The 23,415-nt window shown below is 38.3% G+C and overlaps 1 long non-coding RNA gene across 1 annotated transcript; it reads left to right on the forward strand.

The window, feature by feature from the left end:
- Positions 1-2,182: 2,182 nt before the first annotated feature.
- LOC132602162 (uncharacterized) lies at positions 2,183-4,782 on the forward strand. The gene is made up of 3 exons (XR_009567631.1): positions 2,183-2,414; positions 3,467-4,213; positions 4,309-4,782. It is a non-coding gene; the product is annotated as an uncharacterized LOC132602162 (long non-coding RNA).
- Positions 4,783-23,415: the final 18,633 nt, after the last annotated feature.

Consider the following 23,415-nt stretch of genomic DNA (forward strand, 5'->3'; position numbering starts at 1 on the left):
AATGTTAAGGCTAGAATGGACTTACCTGAGTATTGTCGATGAAAAGAGTTAGAGTTGCAGCCAAAATAAAATAGGTTCTTCAAGCCTAAGGCTAGCTATTCTTTCACAACCGAGCAGAAGCGTAAGATTTATGAGTGGGTCCGGAACTTGAAGTTGCCAGATGGGCATGCATCAAATTTTGGAACACATGTTGATATGGACCAAGGGAGAATACATGGGATGAAAAGTCATCACTGTCACTTTTTCATGGGAACTTTACTGCCCATTGCATTTAGTAGCTTGCCTGAACGAATGTGGAAACCTATGACAAAAATTAGTTTGTTCTTTAAAGACTTGTGCTCCAGTACATTGAGGGAAGAGAACATTTCTCGGATGGATTATAATATTCCCGTTATCACAAACAAGTTAGAGATTCTTCCACCGAGGTTCTTTGATGTGATGGAACATCTTACAATTCACCTTGTATACGAAGCTCGACTTGGAGGCCCAAATCAATACAAGTGGATGTATCCTTTCGAGAGGTAATGACTAACTTTTTATTCCTATCTGATCATTATTTTTTTAAAAAAAATTCATACATAACAACACAATATAAATGCAGGTGTATTGGTAAGTTAAAAAGGGCTATCAAGCAGAAATCGAAAGTGGAAGGCTCAATGTGCGAAGTTTACCTTGCCAAGGAAGCATCCCATTCCTGTTCTTACTACTTTGGGAATGATGTGGCTTGTTTGAGAAACAGGCCTAATCGACACTATGATGGAGCTGTGATTAATTTTTGGCGGAGTCGATATCGATCTTTAATCGACCAGGTGATGGGTCAAAAAGACGTGTGAGACCATTGAATCAAATGGAGGATAAATCGGCGTCGACACATATCTTGTTAAATCGCCCAGAAGTTCAACCTTATTATGAGTAAGTTGAAATGAAATTGCAGAAATTATTCATTTAAAATGTAAAAACGACTAACCTAAATACCATTTTGTTGCACAGTATCTTTGTGGAGATACATGGCCAAGAAAAAGTGTACGTAACGTGGTTTAACAATTACGTATGCTTTATAATTTTCTAACACAAATCTACCATAGTTACAAATTTTTGAAATCTACTATTTCTAACTTTCTATTTCTTAACTTTTAATAGGTTCACAATACACCTTGTGATTTTTATGAACAATTTTTGAAGGACTTATCTTGGGGACCCATTGGTGTCGATTGATGGACAAATATGTGGTTAATGGTTTCAAATTTAATATCCGAGAATGTGCAAACCTTATGAACACTAATAACAGTGGTGTGTGGGTTAAAGGAGCTGATGGTGTTGATTTTTTTGGTGTAATCGAAGAGATTTTAGAATTAGAGTATTCTGGTTGGCCAAGAAAAAAAAATTGTTCTATTTCAATGCAACTGGTTTGATCCAACCCCAAAAAGAGGTGCGAGGGTACTAAAAGGTTCCACTATCATTGAAGTAAAGCACATGCGGAGGTATGTAGCTTATGATCCTTTCGTCATTGCACACAACATTAAGCAGGTGTACTATGTCCCTTATCCATTGCGACCAAATAAGTCAGATTAGTGGGTGGTAATTAAAACCAAGCCTGTTGGTCGTGTGGAAGTTGAGAATGACCTACCTGTTGCCTTTTAGAATGACAACATAGCACACGTTAACCAAATAGTCGACCCTGAGTTAGAAACTGAGCTGGAGCATGCACAACATATATTAGAAGAAATTGATATAGAAGAACATAATGAAGTATTAGAAGAAAATGATGAAAGTGAAACAACCGACGAGGAAGAAAGTGATGAAAATTAGCATGTTTTTTATTTTAAAACTATTAAATATGTGTCGTTTTATTTATTTGATTGTAAGACTTATTAGTATCCGAATACTTAAGCTTTCTTTTATATTATGAGTTATGATTGTTGTGCAGTGTTTGATAATTTTATGCAATTATGAAAAATGTTTGTTATGTACTGTTTCGAATTGATATTTAGTTTAAAATCTCATGAAGAATTCCTAATTCTCGTTAAGAATTGATTTGTGTAAAAGAGAAAGAAAGTCCTCATTAAAAGTTGTGAAAAATAAGTAGTAGGCTTACCCCCCCCCCCCACCCCGCCCAACCCCCACACACACCAAAAATAAAAGGAGAGAGAAATCATTGAGCTGTATTTTGGATTGAAATACCTGTAAGCTCAACATTATTTCTATTTTTTCCCCAGTTTTTGGTCTACCTTTTGTTTGAACCAATCTTCAATTCTTCCTTGTAGGTGGTTGATTAGAATTCGACTTCTGGGCCTGCAAAGACAATTGTTGTCATCACGTCACGTCTCCTAAGTGATGCTTATAGATACATTTTACATTACTTGAGTGAACTTTAGATTGTGTGCAGCTGTGCTGTATTTACATGCATTTCAGAGGTACTTTTTGTGCTCGTAGATAAAATGTTCTTCATTCTATATATTTAATTTTTGTTTCTGAACATTTGATCATACGATTTGTTTTCTGAATGAAATGAGAGTATCTGGTTGTATTTTGCGAAACATATTAAACTCTAAATACTTGAAAAAGAAGTCTAGTCTGGACTTCTATTGGATCCATTCTGTCTAGAGGATCAATTCACTTTTCATTTCCTCAAGTTTGTACTGCTTTTGTAGTCTTACAATTTGAAAAGTTTAACGTTAGCGGATAGGTTTCATTTTCTTTATTGAAAAGAAAAAGTTGAATCAAGAGAAGATATTGTTGGTATCATCTGAAATACTAATAATTACAAGACCACAGGGTAGTGTTCCAGAACTTTACTGTTTTTTCTTATGTCTATGCTCTCAATATCCTGTTTAATGTCGATTCTTTTTTATAGACATGTGGATTTGAAGGTTTGTAATCAGATATATCAATTGTTCAATCCTTGAAGCAGTTGACTTTATTTGCACAATTGTATTTTGAAATCACTGAATACAAGAGACCCCATAGAATCCAGTCTTTAAAAGTAAGTATGCATTTGACAAGATCTATCGATTTCAAACAACGGTGCTTCAAGCATTTTCTGTATACTTGTATTAGATATTCTTGTTGTTGAAATCTATTAGAAAGTTCCATAAAGGATCTCTTATACTTTAAAATCACTGAATTGAAAAAGATGTATTTAAACAAGAGACCTCAACTTGCTGTTCTTCTTTCAGTTTGAGGCCTCAAACTATGTACTGTTGCTGAAAAGTGAAGTTCATTAGGATAGAATTTGGTCTGAGACCTGTCATTCAAAATTTATTGGTTTGTTAAGAAAGGGGATCATTTGCTTGGTATGACACATTTCTTCTGCATGTTTACTGAAGAAGGGAAAAAATGAAAGAAGTTTTCCTTATTTTATTTTTTTGGGTCATGATATCCATTGAGCAAGTGATGTTAGTAACTTTTTTAGTATGTTTGTCTTGTTCAACTTTTTTTCTAACCCATTTATTTATTTCTTGTATAGATGGCGGATGATAATACGGGTAAGACTATTGCTAAAGCCCCGAAAAAGTCAAAAAAGAAGAGTCCGTTTATACCACTAGAGGGCATAGTGTCAGGTACCCTTAGGATTGGACTCAGACATCTATCTCCTCCCCCATACCGTTCACCACGTGGCCCTCCATTTCCCCATTATGGGGAAGTCAATGGGTTGGCATTTAGTCAGCCGACTAGTCATGTCACAATGCACCCATTTTTTTGGCCTCAGGTCCAAACAAAACCATAAACTAAATCTCAGTCCCCTGGCACACCACGCACCATCTTGCATGGCCTCCTTGATTATTATCATGTATCACAGCGAGCAACAATGAGCGGTACTCCGACAGCTACTCAAGCTTGACTGTGTCACAGCCATCGACCTCATATAACCCAAATGATGTGACGTCGGGGCGTCAAGAAAGTAGCTCTGATTCTGATGACGAACCTCGCCGACAAGGAGACCCAAAGTAACTTGAGACTTATGATGAGTATGGTCGTCTCATAATCAAGCCAGTTGGACACGGGAAAGTATATTGAATTTGCATAAGTTTTTACTTTATTTTAAAACATCTAAGGTAATATTTTAATTATTTCATCATCTTGATGAAGCTTCTTTCCAGGCGTAGTAACTAAAAGGGCTTCAAAGTTGGTCAAGCAACTGTAAAGAGGCGTCATTTTGTCTTGGGGCAAGGTGTCAGTGAATCTGAAGAAGCAGATGTTTGTAGAGTTCAGGGTATTTATGATTTGTAGTAAAATAGTATAACTATATCTTGATTGTTTATGGAATGTTCCTTAAATATTAATGAATTTTTTTTAATTTCGTTGCAGAAAAAGTGTTTTTGGAAGCCGAAACATGAGAAATTAGTAGCGCATAAATTAGAGAAAAAGGCGGGTAATATACTTAAGCAGGCGTTACGTAGAGGCCGTGTCAATGTCCTGCAGCCTAAGTGGATCCATGATGATCACTGGAAGGAGCTGCAGCACTTCTGGACGATTGATCCGATATTTTTGAAGCAAAGTGAAAATGGGAGGAAGGCCAGGGCCTCAGAGAAGGGTGGATTTCGACACACTAGTGGGGCCACCAGCCACGAGGACGTTAGGATGAAGCTGATATGTAACCCTCTGTAGCTTTGGCGGTCTATTATGCAATTTAATCTTTCCATAGCTTTGGTTATGTTGTTATATTGAAGGTAAGGCAAATTAAGATATAGAAGGGGTTAAATGGGTTCCATTCCGAGCTTGCTGCTCATCGTGTTGATGAAACTTTTATTGATGACATTATATGCTACTAATACAACTAGATATTTTATCAAGACAATATAAGTACTCTAGTCTAAACGTTATAGTTGCTGGTTGAAAGAAGAACAAGTTTAAATAATCGAAAAAGGTGGTACATCATCCGAACATCAAAATTTTGGTTTGTTGGATGACAGCACATTGTTAATGTTAAGCAAAAACCATAAAAAGTGAGGAGAGTATTGATCTTGAATAAATTAAGCAGGCATAATATAATTATTGAGGTAGTTATTGCTGTCCATCCCCACATAGAACATATATTTGGGAATTGCCTCTTTCACAACTGATGCACTTAAATTTTTTACCAAACTCATCAATGTGTTTTCAAAGTTTTTTGATTTGATAACTGAATGGAATTCTCTCCACCTAAAAAAGAAGAATGATTAGCTCTAACAAAATTCCTTTTAGTCATAATTAGATAATGATCAAAAACACGCCTTGAAGTTGTCACGACCTATTTTGCCTAAGTCGTGCGGGCACTTACCTTCCCACCTCGCTAAGCGAACCCTCAACCCAACAGTAAATAAATACATAAAATGATGAAATTAAGCAGCGGAATAGAATAAATACATAAGTCTCACGATATATATTTATATAAGTAGTAGAAAGTGTGAAATGACAATAAACACCCCCAGGGTCTAGTCTGAATAATACAAGAGCATCTAAGGGAAATAATACAATCTGGAATACTAATGCATAAAATGTCTATGTCTCTGAAATAAAATGGGACATATGATAGGGAAGTCTCGAGAGAAAGCTGAAGCGTCGATCAACCACGGGTCACGGAAGTGGATCCGACCTGATACTCGCAGGTCAGTACAAACAACAGTACTGGTAGGCATCATCGGCTGACTAAGCATAGCTAACACAATTCAGATGATAGAGCAGATAAGCAATAAACCAACCAAGCATAAGACAATATAATCACAACCGAGTGATACAATATTCAATACGAAAATGAAGAAAAAGGACAAGAAAAAAATAAAGGATAGATAATTTGACATAACTCAAGACCCAAATTAGCAACCAAAGTTCTTAAATTAACTTGACCTCTAATTTAGGAACTAAAGAGCACCAAACTCTTAGGATGACCAATAGGGATTTGTTACCCTAATAACCAATCCTCTCACAAGATTCACAATCTCTAGCTTAGCAAGCTCTCAACACTCAAAAAGAGTTCACAATTTCAAGATATCAATATTCAACATAGACTAAGTCTTCTAAATGAAAGAAACTACTATTTATACTAAGGCTCAAAAGAAGACAGCTACTCTATTACACTTTTACCCTTAATGAAGTTAGGGCCTTGTTTGGGTGTCTTATTTTGGGAACAAAGCTTGAATTTGCAAATCTTCAAGTAATGGCCACATTGCAAGTATGGTCATGTTCAAACCTCTTCTATAAACCATCCTCCCATGCTATCATGAACACTTGCAATCCCCGGGAAGGTGCTAGAGTGTATTCAGGTATGTCCCTCCTCATGAACAATGTTTGCATCGCTTGAAGTTCCTTCGCTTGGCTCCTTGTAAAAGGTCTTGATGCCACTCGAATTGTATCATTCTCCCCTTCTTGAAGAGAATTTGTCCTCAAATTTAAGGGATCGTCATCTTGCACCACCATAGGAGAGAGATCACAAACATTGAAGGTGTTATGAACTTGATATTCGGATGAAAGATCAATTTTGTAGGCATTATCATTGAGTCGTTCAAGTACTTCAAATGGACCATCTCCTCGAGGCATCAACTTGGTCTTTCTTTTGTTGGGAAACCTCTCTTTTCAGAAATGTACCCAAACCCAATCACCCGGTTCAAGCACAACTCGTTTGCGACCCTTGTTTGCTCTCTTGGCCGTTTCTTGATTCTTTTTCTCAAGGTGAAGCCTCACCTTCTCATGCAACTTCTTCATGGCCTCGGCTCGTTTGTTGCCATCTAAACTCAACACAACATCTTGAGATAAAGGGGTTAGATCTAAAGGGGTTAGGGGGTTAAAACCATAAACCACTTCAAAAGGTGACATGCCAATAGTGCTATGAATGACTCTATTGTAAGCAAATTCAACCAATGGCAATTGATCTTCCCAAGATGCTAATTTTCCTTTAACCATGGCCCTAAGCATAGAACCCAAGGTCATATTGACAACTTCGGTTTGGCCATCGGTTTGTGGGTGACAAGAGGTAGAAAACAACAATTTAGTCCCAAGTCGTCCCCACAATTCTTTCCAAAAGTGGCTAAGGAATTTTGGATCCCTATCGCTCACAATGGTTTTGGGAATACCATGCAACTTTACAACATGTTCAACAAACAAAGAGGCAACATGAGGAGCATCATCAACTTTATGACAAGCAATGAAATGAGCCATTTTAGAAAATCGATCAACCACAACAAAGATGCTATCTTTACCCCTTTTGGTTCTAGGCAAACCCAACACAAAATCCATCGAAATATCAAACCAAGGTTGTTGAGGGGTATACAAACCATGGGGAAGGAGTCTAGACTTGGCGCCGCGACATTCAATGCATTGGCCACAAATCTTAGCCACATCCCTCCGCATATGAGGCCAATAAAATTGCTCCTCAAGAATTCCCAAAGTCTTATCAATCCCAAAATGTCCCATCAATCTCCCATTGTGTGCCTCCCTCACAAATAATTCCCTCCAAGAGCTCATCGGCACACACAAACGCTTATTTTTGAACAAGAAACCATCAAACCTAGAATAGGGAGTAGAAGACCTATCCCTAATCCACCTCTCCCTTTCCCACTCTTCGCAATCTAGAAAGATTTTGGCAAAGACGGGGTCCTCGGGATACAATGTCTTCAAGCTTTCAAAACCCATCAATTTGGAAGACAAGGTATTAATCAAAACATGCTTCCTTGATAGGGCATCCGCCACTACATTCTCCTTTCCCTTTTTGTATTGGATTACATAAGGGAGGGTTTCAAGGAATTCAACCCATTTAGCATGCCTTTTGTTCAATTTTCCTTGGGCCTTGAGATGTTTTAAGGACTCATGGTCGGTCCTAATCACAAACTCTTTAGGCCACAAGTAGTGTTGCCAATTACCCAAAGCTCTAATCAAAGCATACAATTCAAGATCATAGGTGGAGTAGTTCAACGTCGCACCCTTAAGCTTTTCACTAAAATAGGCAATGGGTTTTTGGTCTTGCATCAAAACGGCACCAATACCTACTTTGCTAGCATCACATTCAATTTCAAAGATTTTGTCAAAATCGGGTAATTGCAACAACGGTGCGGAGATAAGCATTTGTTTTAGAGTTTCAAAAGCCTTTGCTTGCTCCACACCCCAAGAAAAAGGTCTATCCTTTCGGATTACCTCAGTCAAAGGAGCGGCTATGGTACTAAACCCCTTAACAATCCGTCTTTAAAAACTAGCCAATCCATGAAATCTTCTAACATCACCAATAGATTTAGGAATTGGCCAATTCTTAATAGCGTCTATTTTGGATTCATCAACCTCAACACCCCTTGAACTCACAACAAAACCCAAGAAAACAACTTCATCAACACAAAAAGAGCATTTAGCAACATTAACATAAAGTTGTTCTTGTCTAAGCACTTCAAACACACATTTCAAGTGAAAAACATGCTTATCCATGGTTTTACTATACACCAAAATATCATCAAAGTAAACAACCACGAATTTGCCAATAAAAGGTTTCATGACATGATTCATCAAACGCATGAAAGTACTAGGAGTGTTAGTGAGACCAAAAGGCATCACCAACCATTCATATAGACCAAACTTGGTCTTGAATGCGGTTTTCCACTCATCTCCGGGATTCATCCGGATTTGATGATACCCACTCCTAAGATCTACCTTAGAGAATATGCATGAACCATTCAACTCATCAGGCATGTCGTCAAGGCGAGGTATGGGATGACGATACTTTACCGTTATCTTATTGATGGCTCGACAATCAACACACATGCGCCATGATCCATCCTTCTTTGGCACCAAGATCACGGGCACGGCACAAGGACTCATACTTTCTCGCACAACTCCCTTTTCAAGGAGCTCATCCACTTGCCTTTGAAGCTCCTTAGTGTCATCCGGGTTGGCTCTATAAGCTGGTTTGTTTGGCAATTGAGACCCCGGAACAAAGTCAATTTGGTGTTCAATTCCCCTCAAAGGTGGTAACCCCTTTGGGAGTTCCGTTGGGAACACATCATCAAATTCCTGCAAAAGAGAAGACATAGAGCTAGGAAAAGAAGGGGTTATTTCATTAGTGTGCAATGCATAGTCCCTATGCATGAAGAGAATCACCGGTTGACGTTCCCCCAATTCCTCCCTAATTTCCCCACAATTCGCCAAAAGTGACACCTTGGTTTTTCCTCTAAGCTCTCTTTTCTTTGCACTCACCTCTTGAGAACTACTCTCCTCTACTCCCTCATCCCCCACATTAGTTTTTTGCAATGCACTATGACCCTTCTCCTTCAACTCCCTCATTTTGTTATAGATCTCACCCACTTGGGAAGGGGTCATGGGATTCAAGGCATGTTTGACACCATTGTGGACAAGGGTGTATTGGTTAGTTCTCCCATTATGGTTGACGGACCCATCATATTGCCATGGTCGGCCAAGTAGAAGATGACACACTTGCATGGGGACAACATCACACAACACCTCATCGTGATACTTCCCAACGGCAAATTTGATGATAGCTTGCCTAGTCACCTTCAATTCACCACATTCATTGAGCCATTGAAGTTAGTAAGGGTTTTTATGACGGGTGGTGGGAAGTTTCAAGAAATCAACAAGTGTGGTACTAGCAACATTGGCACAACTCCCACTATCAATGATCATGATGCTAGTATTTTGGTTAATGATGCACTTGGAATGGAAGAGATTTTCCCGTTGACTTGGGTCATCCATTGCTTTGCTTATCATGGTCCTACGCACCACATAGAGAGGTACAATAGGCTCATCATCACCTTCAACTCCATCCCCTTCACTATCATGAATTTCATTCTCATGATTGCCCTCATCATCCGCTTCCTCACATTCTTCCTCATCCTCACTATAAGTGTCTCTCAAAATAAACGCTCTACGATTAGGGCACTCGCTTGCTCTATGACCGAAGCCAAGACATTTAAAACATTGAACAGGAGTTTTCGTACCTCCTTCTTTTGGATCAAATTTCGGAGGTTGTTTGTCAACTTGCTTCTCAACTTGAGCATTCTTGACAAATGGTTTCTTGGCTTCTTGCATGGGGCCCTTATTTTTTTGCCAATTGGAGGAGAAAGCCCCTCGTTCTTTGTTATTGTTCCATGAACTCACATAGCCCCTTGACTTATTGATTTTGTCTTCCTTGAGACCCTCCTCTATTTCAATAGCCGCTTGAAGGGTTTCTTCAATGCTCCCATAGTTGTGGAGTCTCATTTGGGAGACAATGTCACCATTTAACCCGGCTCGGAACCGAGTCATAACATTTAATTCATCCTCGTCAAAGTCGATCCTCATCTTGACAATTTGGAACTCATCATAGTATTCTTCCACACTCTTTTTGTTTTGCCTTAAGGTGTACACCTTCTTGAGTTGTTCTTGTTTGTAGCGTTCGGTGACATACTTACGCCGCATGGCCTCCTTCAATTCATCCCAAGTAAGTGTGGGCGGGAGTCCAATAATTCTTCTTGCCTTCACTTGAGTTTCCCACCACGTGGAGGCATAACCTTCGAATTGAGCAATGGCGTAAGACGCCTTTTTCACCTCGGACATGTCATTCGTCAAGAAGATTCTATCACAATGCATCACCCAATCAAGGAATGTATCGGGATCACTACTTCCTTTGAAGGATGGAAGAGTAACCTTAATGGAATTGAGACTCGTGTCTCGCCCTCCTCCATAACCGTGATTCCCATTGACATCTCCATCGCCATCATAACCTTGATGGTCACGACCTTGGTACCCTTCACGAGCTTGGTACCCTCTTCGTCTTCCCATGTGAGGGTTAGGACCATGCCTTCCACCCCTCCCTCGATAACCTCCTTGTGCTTGCCCTCGTGGCCTCCAACCTTGGTCACCATAATGTTCGTGCTCAAGAATAGCTTCCTCTATCTCTTCCTCATTTGGTTGTTGGATGTTTGGACGGTTTTGGGGTGGCATTGGTGCATTTAGGGGTGGATCATTTGGATTTTGATCTGGTGGGAGTGGGTTGTCCCGTTGGCCTATAGGAATGTTGTTTGGTGGGGTGAGAGTCGTGTTTTGAGGAGTGTTTCGGGGAGTGGGGTTATATAGATGATGGAAGGTGCCGGGTGACAATGTAGGTGAAGTGCTTCGAGTAGCTCCACTTGTGCCACCTTGGTATTGCACTTGGGGCGAATATGAGACCTCCCTACTACCTCCTTCAATTGCTTCCACCCTACTTCCCAAGTTTTCCATTCGACCACCCATGTTTTCCATTCGACCACCCATACTATCCACCTTATCGTTCAAGGCTTGTAAGGCTCTCATTACATCAACTAGTGTGAGTTCCCCGGTGGGAACTCGAGTTTCATCCTCAGTAGCCATGGTACCTATTAATACACTCAACAAAACAAGCAAACACGTTAGATTAGTAAAATCAACTCACAAGCGCTCAAGTATGCGCACCTTTGATTGCCTCACAAATTGCTTCCGCCAAAGATTGTGTGCTTGTTAAAGTCGACTAGTCACAAGGGTTCAAATTCTACTCTTGGTCGGAATAGATTCTTGTTAGACCAAGAAGAACGAGGACGACTCAATAAAACAAACGCACTTGAGCCAAGAAATTAACAACGAAGTAAAAACGAAGAAAAGCACGAAAGAAATGCGGACAAAAGAACTAAAAACACAAGTAGGAACAACTACTAAATGGCTACTAGTTGAGAGACACAAGAAAATTGAGTGCAAAAATCGGGAAAATAACTAAAATTTCGGGCCCGGGTAAGTGATAACTTGGAAACACGACCGGGAAGCCCCAATTGATCCAAGGTATCAATTTGAAATAACGAAAAATTTTAAATTTCTAAGGATCAAGATTTTTTTTTTTTTTTGTTCCCTACCAAAGGATTAGGGACACAAGACCATCAACTAAGGATCAAGCAATTTTTGTTTTGAGAAATGGAATCAAAAAGAATTAAAGTTGGAAAAAACTGAAATGCGCAACATGCGACACCGGTGCATCACATGCGACTCGCATGTTCAACATGCGAGGGTAATATGCGTTTCGCAGATGAGGCAGCCAAAGGATCAACTCTCTGTCACAGGATGCGACACGAGATGCGACTCGCAAGCTCAACATGCGAAGGAATATGCGAGTCGCACATGCTGCCACCAAAATTTCAACTCTCTGTCATCAAGTGCGACACAACCTGCAACTCGTAGGTTCAACATGCGACTCGCATGTAGTGTCGCATATGGGCCAATTCGATTTTTTTTTTCCGCAAAAATCAGAAAAATTTGACAACTTTTGGATCAAATGGCCCTTTGGAGAGTCTTCTTCCTTATGAAGATTTGAAGGTGTTCAAGAACACAAGAACAAGTCAAAAATTCAACTACCCTCAAATCAACTCCAAATTGACTCAAATTTCGGATTTAAGTTCTCTTCAATGTAGAGAACAAAGCCCAATAGGTTTCAACCTTCAACTTCACCTTCTCCAACAAGACCCACTTTCAAGTTCTTGAAGCTTTGAAGCTCAACAATGGTGGACACAAACCCTAACTCCAAATGGATTCGAAATTGAAGATTTAGACTCTAGAAACACTAAGAAACTCTAATCTAACACTAGATTCAACAAAATCAACAAGAAAATTCGATTTTTTTTTCTTATTTTTGAATTTCTTATTTTTTTTTTTTTGTTGAATCAAAACCCAAGATTAGATTTGGTAGAACAAACCTAAACTAAGCTCTGATGCCAATTGATACAATATTCAATACGAAAATGAAGAAAAAGGACAAGAAAAAAATAAAGGATAGATAATTTGACACAACTCAAGACCCAAATTAGCAACCAAAGTTCTTAAATTAACTTGACCTCTAATTTAGGAACTAAAGAGCACCAAACTCTTAGGATGACCAATAGGGATTTGTTACCCTAATAACCAATCCTCTCACAAGATTCACAATCTCTAGCTTAGCAAGCTCTCAACACTCAAAAAGAGTTCACAATTTCAAGATATCAATATTCAACATAGACTAAGTCTTCTAAATGAAAGAAACTACTATTTATACTAAGGCTCAAAAGAAGACAACTACTCTATTACACTTTTACCCTTAATGAAGTTACGGCCTTGTTTGGGTGTCTTCTTTTGGGAACAAAGCTTGAATTTGCAAATCTTCAAGTAATGGCCACATTGCAAGTATGGTCATCTTCAAACCTCTTCTCTAAACCATCCTCCCATGCTATCATGAACACTTGCAATCCCCGGGAAGGTGCTAGAGTGTATTCAAGTATGTCCCTCCTCATGAACAATGCTTGCATCGCTTGAAGTTCCTTCGCTTGGCTCCTTGAAAAAGGTCTTGATGCCACTCGAATTGTATCACCGAGTATCCGTCATCGCCTATGTAAAGCATGTAATCCCAACTATGTCAAGTCTGAATATATTCGATCCAATCAAACATCACAATCCAATCAAATCATAATGCAATGCAATGCAATCACCAAGCATCTCAATCAAATCATAATTCAATGCAATGCAATAATGGTATGAATGCAATGCCATGTAAATGAGGTGTACACATGTACTACGGACGGAAATATCGACGTCTCGGTAGCACAATCCAGCGTGACTCGCGAAGTCTAAGTGTCACCCATCCCGGATCTTTGCCACACAGATAGACGGGACCCCAGATCTTTGCCCATGGAGGGTTCTTACCGGCACCACCCTGGGGGACCCGCGGCGTCCATGCACTAACAACAATTCCGGAACTAAAATCTGATATCGGCCATGAAACAACGATTCCGGAATTGATCATCGGACATCATCCATCTCACTTCACTCAAGTAAAAGAGTTTATCAAATATTAGTTTCACTCAATCAACGATTCCGGGATGAACATCGGACATCGGCCATCTCACATCAGTCAAGTAAAACTGAGTTCAACTCATCAAGTATCCATCAAATATCATCAATATCTCAACAGTGTATCATGAAAATGAGAGTGTGCAATGCATGAATCACATCAATAATCATGCTCAATATCACAAGTACCAACAGTGGGTACGCTAATAATATATCCGAATTAGAAATATCAACAGTGGGTATACCAATAATATAACTGAATCACGAGTACTAACAGTGGGTATGACAATAATATAACCGAATCACAAGTACCAACAGTGGGTATGCCAATAATATAACCAAATCACAAGTACCAACCACGGGCACGCCAACAACATATCTAAGTACAAATACCAACAGCGGCATGTCAATTATATCACAATCAAGATGATAAAACAGAATCCAATATCTACCAACTACTCATGGCATCAAGCCAGCACAATGGAACAATCAAAGCACACATAACGGGGTGGCTAGTCCCAACACACAACAGGGCCCAACTTAAGGTAATATCCAACCCGACTTCATACCCGAAGGTCCACGTGCTGTCTCCGACAATATAATCTAAATATGTGCTTCGCTATACGAAGACTCACCAAAAGTAAGTCATAACTTACCTGGATGGCCGAACCGCAACACCAACAACTCACTCTTTTGCCTTGTCTTTCCGCTAAACCTCAGAACCAAAGTAGTCTAAGCATAATCGAATTCTTGATTAGAAATCATGAAGAATGATACTAATATTGCTACTATTCAATTTAGGTCAATTCTAGCCCTAGAAATTGGGGAAACGGGCTCACAAGGGCAAAACAAGAAATTCGGAAGCAAAATACGAAATTAAGTACTAGGTGATCATAATCTAACCACTAATTGCTGATTTAACCCAAAGATTAGCCTAATTTCTAATTTTAAGCAAAATCCCCATATTGGGTATAAACCCTAAGTCTTTGATTCTGAAATTCAACGCTAAAAGTGGAAGATATATGATTAATAAGCTTAGATTCATCAAATTTTAACATAAACATCATCAATTTATCATTTCCAAGCCTAGAGAAAGTGTTCATCAAAAACCCTCTTCCAACTTCCATTACTAAGGGGTTATTAAAGGGGAGGGTGGAATCTAAGATGATTATGATTTAAGGAAGAGTGAAGTAATAAGCAAGATTTACCTCCAAGATTCTCCTCCAACTATCCCTAAGAATAGTTTCCTCAAGCTCAAATATCGAGATGGGAAATAATAAGGGCCTAAGGCTTATTTAAATCACATTTACTGAGACACCTCGCCCGTCACCTCCACGACGGTAGCGGGGCCACTACATCGCCATTATTGCCGCCACAGCGGTCTGGCCAAAATACAGGTGGCTGCCCCCAACGGCCAACACACCGCAACAGCGGTGCCACTGGCACGGTACTGGTGTCGCCGTTGCGGGCACCAGGTACCAGAATTCTCCGATTTTTCTAAGTCTTCAATCGAAATCCCGGGTCATTCTCGAGGCCATCTGCTCACAAACCATACACACAGACCCACCCAAAATTACGCTACGAACACACTCGTGGCCTAGGATTTTCCAACGGAGGCCTTGTTGACTAATTCAACCCCCAATGCCTTAATTCTAGTTTCCCAACCTAAGTTCTGAAATGCATCCGAGTGCATTGCGAACCGAACCAATTACGCCCACAAGTTCTAAACGACAATCCGGACCTCTCGGAATCGACGAAATTTTGAAAAAGGCTTGTTTGCCCAAAAGTCAACTTTGGGTCAACAATTTTTTGCGTTAAGTTTATATTTCACAAAAGTTGCACGAATCCGGTCTAGACACCTTGGGAAACATGCCAACGGTCCCCTCGAATTTAAAGTGAGCTAATCAATGCTCGGGAAAGGCAAAAATGCCGAAAAGACTATAACGACCAAGCGGGTCGTTACAGAAGTTAACTAGGCCAACTATCAGTTGTTCCCTTTTTACCTGAATTATCACCATCTACACAACTAGGTGTGTTTTAATATGGATTGACATCACAGTGGTTTAACCATTGGATTTAAATTCTATGAACTAACAGTATAGAAATATTTACACCTTCAGGTTATTATAAGGAAACCAATCTCTCTATGATGAACTTATTATACTGATTTTGTAAAAAGAATCTTTATATTTTCAATAAGTATACATGTATAACTTTAATGTTTCTTATAATGCCATGTACGAAAATAATAAGATGAATATAAATACTTACCAAGTGAAAGCCAGTAATATCAAGGATACCAGCAGCAACAGAGGTACAAGTGATTAAAGATTACAGACAAAGTAAGAATATGTTACACTATCAGTTGATTCTAACTTGAAATAGCAGATTATTAACCCATAGTTACTAAACTAGCACTAATTATTAATGTATATCACAGATATATTTACCTTTTTTATAACTCATAAATATTAATTATGTAAATTCTTTTTTTTATCCCACCAGTGAGTATGTTTTAATTAACCTCTACACATATACAATTTTTAACGGTGGCTTAGCGATCAAAGAGCATGGAGAAACAATTATGAGAACCAAAATTCGAATCCAAAACAACAGGCAACTGTAACATGTATGTCTTGATAAATTAGATGATGGACGCACAAATTAGTTCTAACATCATTATTATTAGACCAAGTATGATCTTATTGTCACAAAAAAACATCATTAAAATTAAGTACTAATATAAAATTTTGGATCCACCTCCCGTAACGACTAATATCGGATAATCAAGATCTTGAATACTTGAGAGTTGATGTTGAAAATTTAAGCAATTAGATAGGTTAAGCAGATGAAAAGAAAAAAACTCAAAGTGGAGCGAATGGGTCGGTATATTTAGACCGAAAGTTGTAGAAGAGAGTTAGAGTAGGGACCTATGTGTAATTTAGTGAAGTTGATTAGTTAGTTTGTTAATTTGTTACATAGAAGTTATTGTAGGAGTTAAGTGTATATATATATACAACTCCGTGTACAAATCACACATAATTGAACGAGAAGATATTTTTCCCAAAACTCCCTCCAAATGATAACTGCTTCTCTTCCTTTTACTTAGCTTTGATTATCTGTTTCCATGGCTGAATGCTTCGACATGGTATCAGAGCTTTACGGTTAGATCGATTTACATTCAACAGAATCATAAATCAAAGAAGGAATTTTAAGAACCTAATTCAATTCAATTTTTTGTTCGAGTTTTTTTCGAAGTTGTTTTTGTCCAGAATTCTTCGTTTAAAGTTGAATTTGAGGTCTAGAAACTCTATTTTAACTCTTATTTCCGCAATTTTCAGTTCAATTTGATTAGATTTTTGCACTTTAATACGAATTAGCTATTCACGATGATAAACAATGAAGAAAATGTTTCTAGTGAAACTATCGGTGTTGGAAATGGATTAGCAACTGCTACATCTTCAACAGAAAAAGTTCATCACAATCATCCTTTATACATTCATCCTTCTGATACGCAAGGTTTGGTTCTTATCTCACTCAAACTTCAAGGATCTGAAAACTACTCGTTGTGGAGTAAATCAATGAAACTAGTCTTAAGAGGAAAGAACAAATTAGGTTTTGTATTAGGAACCTATAAAAATTTAATTATGATGAAGATTTGCATGAACTCTGGGATAGATGTGATGCTATAGTTCAAGCGTGGATTATGAACACTGTTTCAAAGGATCTAATTAGCACTATGATATATGCCTCTGATGCATATAAAGTCTGGGAAGACTTGAGAGAGAGGTTTGACAAGGTCAATGCATCTAGATGCTTTTACCTCCATGAGGAGATTTTAACTCTAACTCAAGGTGTGAGTTCAGTGTCAGTATACTTTTCTATGTTGAAAGAATTATGGGATGAATTTGAGGCATTAATGCCTCCTCCTAGTTGTGGATGTCCTAAGTCTAAGCAATATGCTATACACTTCTAATCTCAGAAGTTATGGCAGTTTCTCATGGGCCTTAATGAGTCTTATTCTCATGCTAAGAGTCAAGTACTGATGACTATACCTAGTCCCAATATTAATCAAGCATATGCTATGATTTTCAATGTTGAAAGTAAAAGGATCAATCAGCATGGGAGTCAGTTTAATGTTCAAGGTGAAAGCAGTGAACAAGTAACTATGCTTAGTAACAGGTTCTCTAACAAAGGTTTCAAGCCTAAGAACCATTATGAGAAGAATCACTATGAGAAGCCCGCTACTTACTCCAAGCCAAACAATGCTTATGTTGACAAGTCTCAGCTCCAATTTGACTTTTGTCATCTAAATGAACATGTAGCAGATTTCCATCATAAGCTTCATGGATATCATGCAGATTACAAGTTAAAAAGAAAGGTGGAAATCATACCAACAATGCTTCCACTAGTGGCAATGGTCATACAACATTTGAGTCCCAGTATTAGTCTCAGAGTTACTCTCAGAATTTATATCATCAGCAACATCTCTATACTCCACAAGCTCACTCTCAACTAACTTACTTTCAACCTATTTCTAACCTTACTCTTCCTATTCAATCTATTCCATCCTTTACACTTGATCAATGCTCTCAAATTTTACAGATGCTAGACAAAGGAAAATGAGTGCCACCTGTTACCAATGCTGCTACTCATGCTGGTGCTACAGGTGCAGGTATATTTACTTCTCTACTATCTAGTCTAGTTGATTATAACTTGATAGTTGATATAGGAGCAACTAATCACATGGTTCATAATGAAACACTACTCAGTAGACTTAAAGCTTTGACTAATGTATTCAAAAGCAAAGGTATATTTACCTACTGGTGAACAAGTCACTATCACTAAAACTGGTGATGCTTGTGTGTTAAAAAAAAGTGTTGCAAGATATTCTATACATTCCTAAGTTCAAATACAATCTGTTGTTGTTGCTAAGATCACAAAGGAACTCAATTATTTTGCTGCATTCTATCCTGATTTCTGTGTATTTCAGGAGCTCTTTACTGGGAAGGTGATAGGGATTGGTAAAAAAGATTATGGACTATACTTACTAGATGGAAGACCAAATAAATATGGACATGAATCCTTCTGTGGAAACACTTTGCAGTCAAGTTCTCGAGATACTGTAAAGTCCACTATGTCTAGTAGTCCTATTAGAAGTGAAAGTGTTAATAGTAATATCTTGAATAAGACTTGTGAGTTGTCTTTTCTATGGCATATGAGACTAGGTCATGCTCCTCTTAGAGTATTGAAGAAAATAAACAGTCTTATTGATGTGCAATTATAGCATTCCCCATGTATTGTTTGTCCAATTGCTAAACAAACAAGATTGCCATTTCCATCAAGTCAGTCTTACTCTTCATCTGTTTTGATTTAATCCATGTGGATGAATGGGGACCTTACAGGGTTCCTACTCATGATGGCAAAAGGTTCTTCTTAACTGTTGTTGATGATTACTCTAAGGTACACATGGTTGTTCTTAATGACCACAAAAGCTGATACTCTAGTAATTCTCAAAGAATTCTTTATAATGGTTAAAACACAGTTTAAGTGCAACATTAAATGTCTTAGGTCAGATAATGGTTCTGAGTTTCTCAATCATCAAATGTCTTTCTTATTGAAGGAACATGGCATTATTCATCAAAGTTCTTGTGTCTATACTCCTAAGACACAGATATATCTTAGACATGGCTAGAGCCTTAAGATTTCAAGCATCAATTCCTCTTAGCTTTTGGGGGGAATGTGTTTGTACTGCTATCTATCTATTCAATAGAATACCAATTGTTTTGTTACATAACAAGTCTCCTTTTGAAAAATTCTTTGGTAGAGTACCTTCCTTGGATCATCTAAGAGTGTTTGGCAGTCTATGTTATGCCACAAATGTCAAATGCATAGATAAATTTTCTCCTAGAGATTTTCTTGTTGTTCATTCAGGTTATTCATCTTCTCAGAAGGGTTATGTCTTGTATGATTTGAGTTCTAAGGCATTGTTTGTCAGTAGAGATGTTCACTTCCAAAATAGGGTTTTTCTTTCAAGCATCAACATACAATTCCCTCACCATTATTTCCTATTTTATAGAATTCTCTTAACGATGATGATTTTCCTTCTTCTTGTGATCCTATCCCTTAAGAAATTGTTTCCTCCCTTCATCTTAGTCCTTCTCCCTCTTTTTTCTGAACCTTTAGATTCTTTTCTTACCTGTTGTGATCCTGTGTCTGATCCATCTTCATACCAAATGCCTTCCCTTGCTTCTGTTCCTCTCCAACCTAGAAGATCCACTAGAGGTTCTAAACCACCTGTCTGGATGAGTGATTTCTATATTCCTACTAAAAATTCTCCTTCTTATCCTATTTTATCCTATGTCAGTTATGATCACTTGTCACGATCCTATAGAGCTTCTTTAGTAGTTTTTTCTGGCATTGTTGAACCTAAATCTTTTGTTGAGATTTCTGCACTTGAAGCAAATCAGACATGGTCTATTGTTGATCTTCCTCCCAACAAGGTGCCCATTGGGTGCAAATGAGTGTTTAAGGTGAAGTACAAGTCCAATGGTGAGGTGCAAAGGTATAAAGCAAGATTGGTTGCAAAGGGGTATGGTCAATTAGAAGGCTTGGATTACACTGAAACTTTTTTTCCTTGTAGCTAAGATGGTCACTATAAGATCTGTAATGGCCCTTACTACTTCTTCTCATTGGCACATTTTTAAAAATGGATGTCCATAATGCTTTTCTCCAAGATGATCTAGTTGAAGAGGTTTACATGAAGATTCCTGAGGGTTTTGCAAGCCAGGGGGAGTCATATGAAGGCTTGAAGATTACACAACTTCTTGTATGGTTTGAAACAAGCCCCTAGGCAGTGGAATCTAAAACTCTCTAAAGCTTTGCTTGATATGGGCTTCTGTCAGTCTCATTTTAACTATTCTTTGTTTACCAAGAAAGTTGGATCAAATCTGGTTGTTGTTCTAGTTGATGTTGATGATATTTTAGTTACTGGAAGTTCCTTGATCTGTATTAACCAAGTAAGAAAGGATCTTCAAGATAATTTAAGATAAAAGATCTTGGAGAGCTTAAATATTTGTTAGGGATTAAATTCTCAAAATCAGAGAAAGGGATTCACATGTGCCAAGAAAATATGCTTTGGAGTTGGTGTCAGAATTGGGCTAATCAGGTGGCAAGCCAACATCTACTCCTTTGGAGTTGAATCATAAGTTGACTTCTGTGGAGTTTGACAAGTTAACAGATGACAAAAGTGAGAATAATGAGTCTCGTACTGGTGACAAATGTGCAAAGTTTAATCCTCAGCTAATAGATAGAGGAAGATACCAAAGAATCATAGGTAGATTGTTGTATTTGACTATGATAAGGCCTGATGCAGACTTTGTGGTTCAAGTTTTTAGTCAACATATGCATGCACCTAAGCAAAGTCACTTGGAAGCTGCATTTAGAGTTGTGAAGTATATAAAGTGGTGCCCAGGATTGGGATTGTTCATGCCATCAGGAACCAGTTCAGAACTTACAGCATTTTGTGACTCAGACTGGAGAGCATGTGTTGAAACCAGGAAATCTGTAACTAGATATGCTATCAAGTTTGGAGATGCATTGATCTCATAGAAATACAATAAATAAAATATTGTGTCTAGAAGTTCAGCTGAAGCTGAATCCAGAAGCATGGCCACTACTATTGCTGACGTAACATGGTTAGCAGGACTATTCAAGGAACTTGATGCTACTATAACATTTCCTGTCAAGTTGTTCTGTGATAGCAAAGCTGCTATTCAGATAGCATCTCATCCAATCTTTCATGAGAGAACAAAACATATTGACGAGACTCTACTATTCGCATAAGCATTTAAGGACGAGTTTACAACCTCCGTGGGTGATTAAGATAAGAAAGTTTAGATACCAATTGGAATCGACTAGATACCAATTTGAATGAAGTCGCACGAGAGAATGGAAGATTGGAATTTTTCTAAATATCTTATAGCCTCTCGCAGATAAGTACGAAGCTCATCATACCGATCCACGAGACTCTACTAGACACACTCTTTTATTATAGACCGGGTAACCTCGGGCTCGATACCAATTTGTCACGACCCAATTTCACTAAATCGTGTGGGCACCTACCTTTCCCATCTCGGTAGGTGAACATTTAACCTAACATTCCCAAATAATATAAAATAGTGAAAGAAGTAAAATAGACAAAGTCTCACAATTATAATATATAAATAAGAAAATACGGAAGTAAATGATATCCGCCCCAGTATCTGATCTGGTCTGGTCATACAAGAGCATCTAACTAAAATCTATAAGTCTGAAATATCAATAATACATCAAGTTCGAATATGTCTCGGAATAGAAAATAAGACATAAATAAGAAGAATCATCAAGGCGACGGATGTCTCGTGCACACTCTGTAGACTCTAAGCAACTCGCGGGGCGACTATCAGCCACGAGAAATAGAAGTAAATCCAACCTGGAATTCTGCATTCATAAAAGAATGCAACACGTGCAGGTCAGTACAAAACCACAATACTAGTAGGTATCATAGGCCGACTAAGTTTAGCTAACATAATTCAGACCATAAAGTAAGATAAGTAGATAAATCAACAAGTATAAGTCAAACACAAGTCAGAACTAAGTACACGTCATCACTTAGGTTGAAACATCTAAGCCCAAGTGTACCAAGTCTCAATATATCCAATCCGAAACTAAACAACACAAGTAAATCACCAGATCATCACAATATAGCCATAATGCAATGCAATTCAATGATGTATGAATGCAAATGTAATGCAATTCAATGATGCATGAATGCAAATACAATGCAATGCTGTGTACACATGTACTCCGGTCGGAAGTATCGACATCTCGGTAGCACAACCTATGGGGGACCCGCGAAGTCCATGGACCTCACGGTTCCAGCATAAACCTCGGCAACCGTGTCACTCAATTCAACGATTTCGAGATAACCATCGGATATCGGACTCTCACGTCACTCTGTGTCACTCAATCCACGATTTCGGGACAACCATCGGATATCAGACTCTTATTTCACTCTCATGAAAACTGAGCCCAGCTCATCACAGTGTTTCTTCAAGTATCAACAATGTATCAACAGTATATCATGAAGGATGAGAATGCATGCAAACATCAATTGTATGCGTCAACATTAATAATTAGATTAATATTACAAGTACCAAGCATGGGTACGCCAACTATATCATGAAATACTACACAAGTCATATAGAATGCAATCCTCGTATTAATATCAACAAGTGAGGTACCACAATATAATGAACAGATATATCAATAGTCTCCAATATCTATTATTACCACGCGGCTTCAAGCCAATAACAATAGAGCAATCAAGTCACAACACAACGGGGTGGCTAGCCCCAAGCATACATATTACACCCCGCACTTTCAGAGCATGAGCATACCACGTACTTCACCATAGTAATGGAGTATCGAAGACGTCCCATGAAGTTTTGGAAGGTACAAGCCATGAAAAGTACGTAACAACGAAGTAAAAGACGAATTACGATCTCGTAAGTCGTAATCGGGAAGAACAATCTTGAAAACACAAGAACATGACCATTATCAAGTATAATAAATGGTAAATAATATGTAGAGATTTGGAAG

This window comes from Lycium barbarum, chromosome 7 (assembly GCF_019175385.1).
Source record: "Lycium barbarum isolate Lr01 chromosome 7, ASM1917538v2, whole genome shotgun sequence".
Lineage (NCBI taxonomy): Eukaryota > Viridiplantae > Streptophyta > Magnoliopsida > Solanales > Solanaceae > Lycium > Lycium barbarum.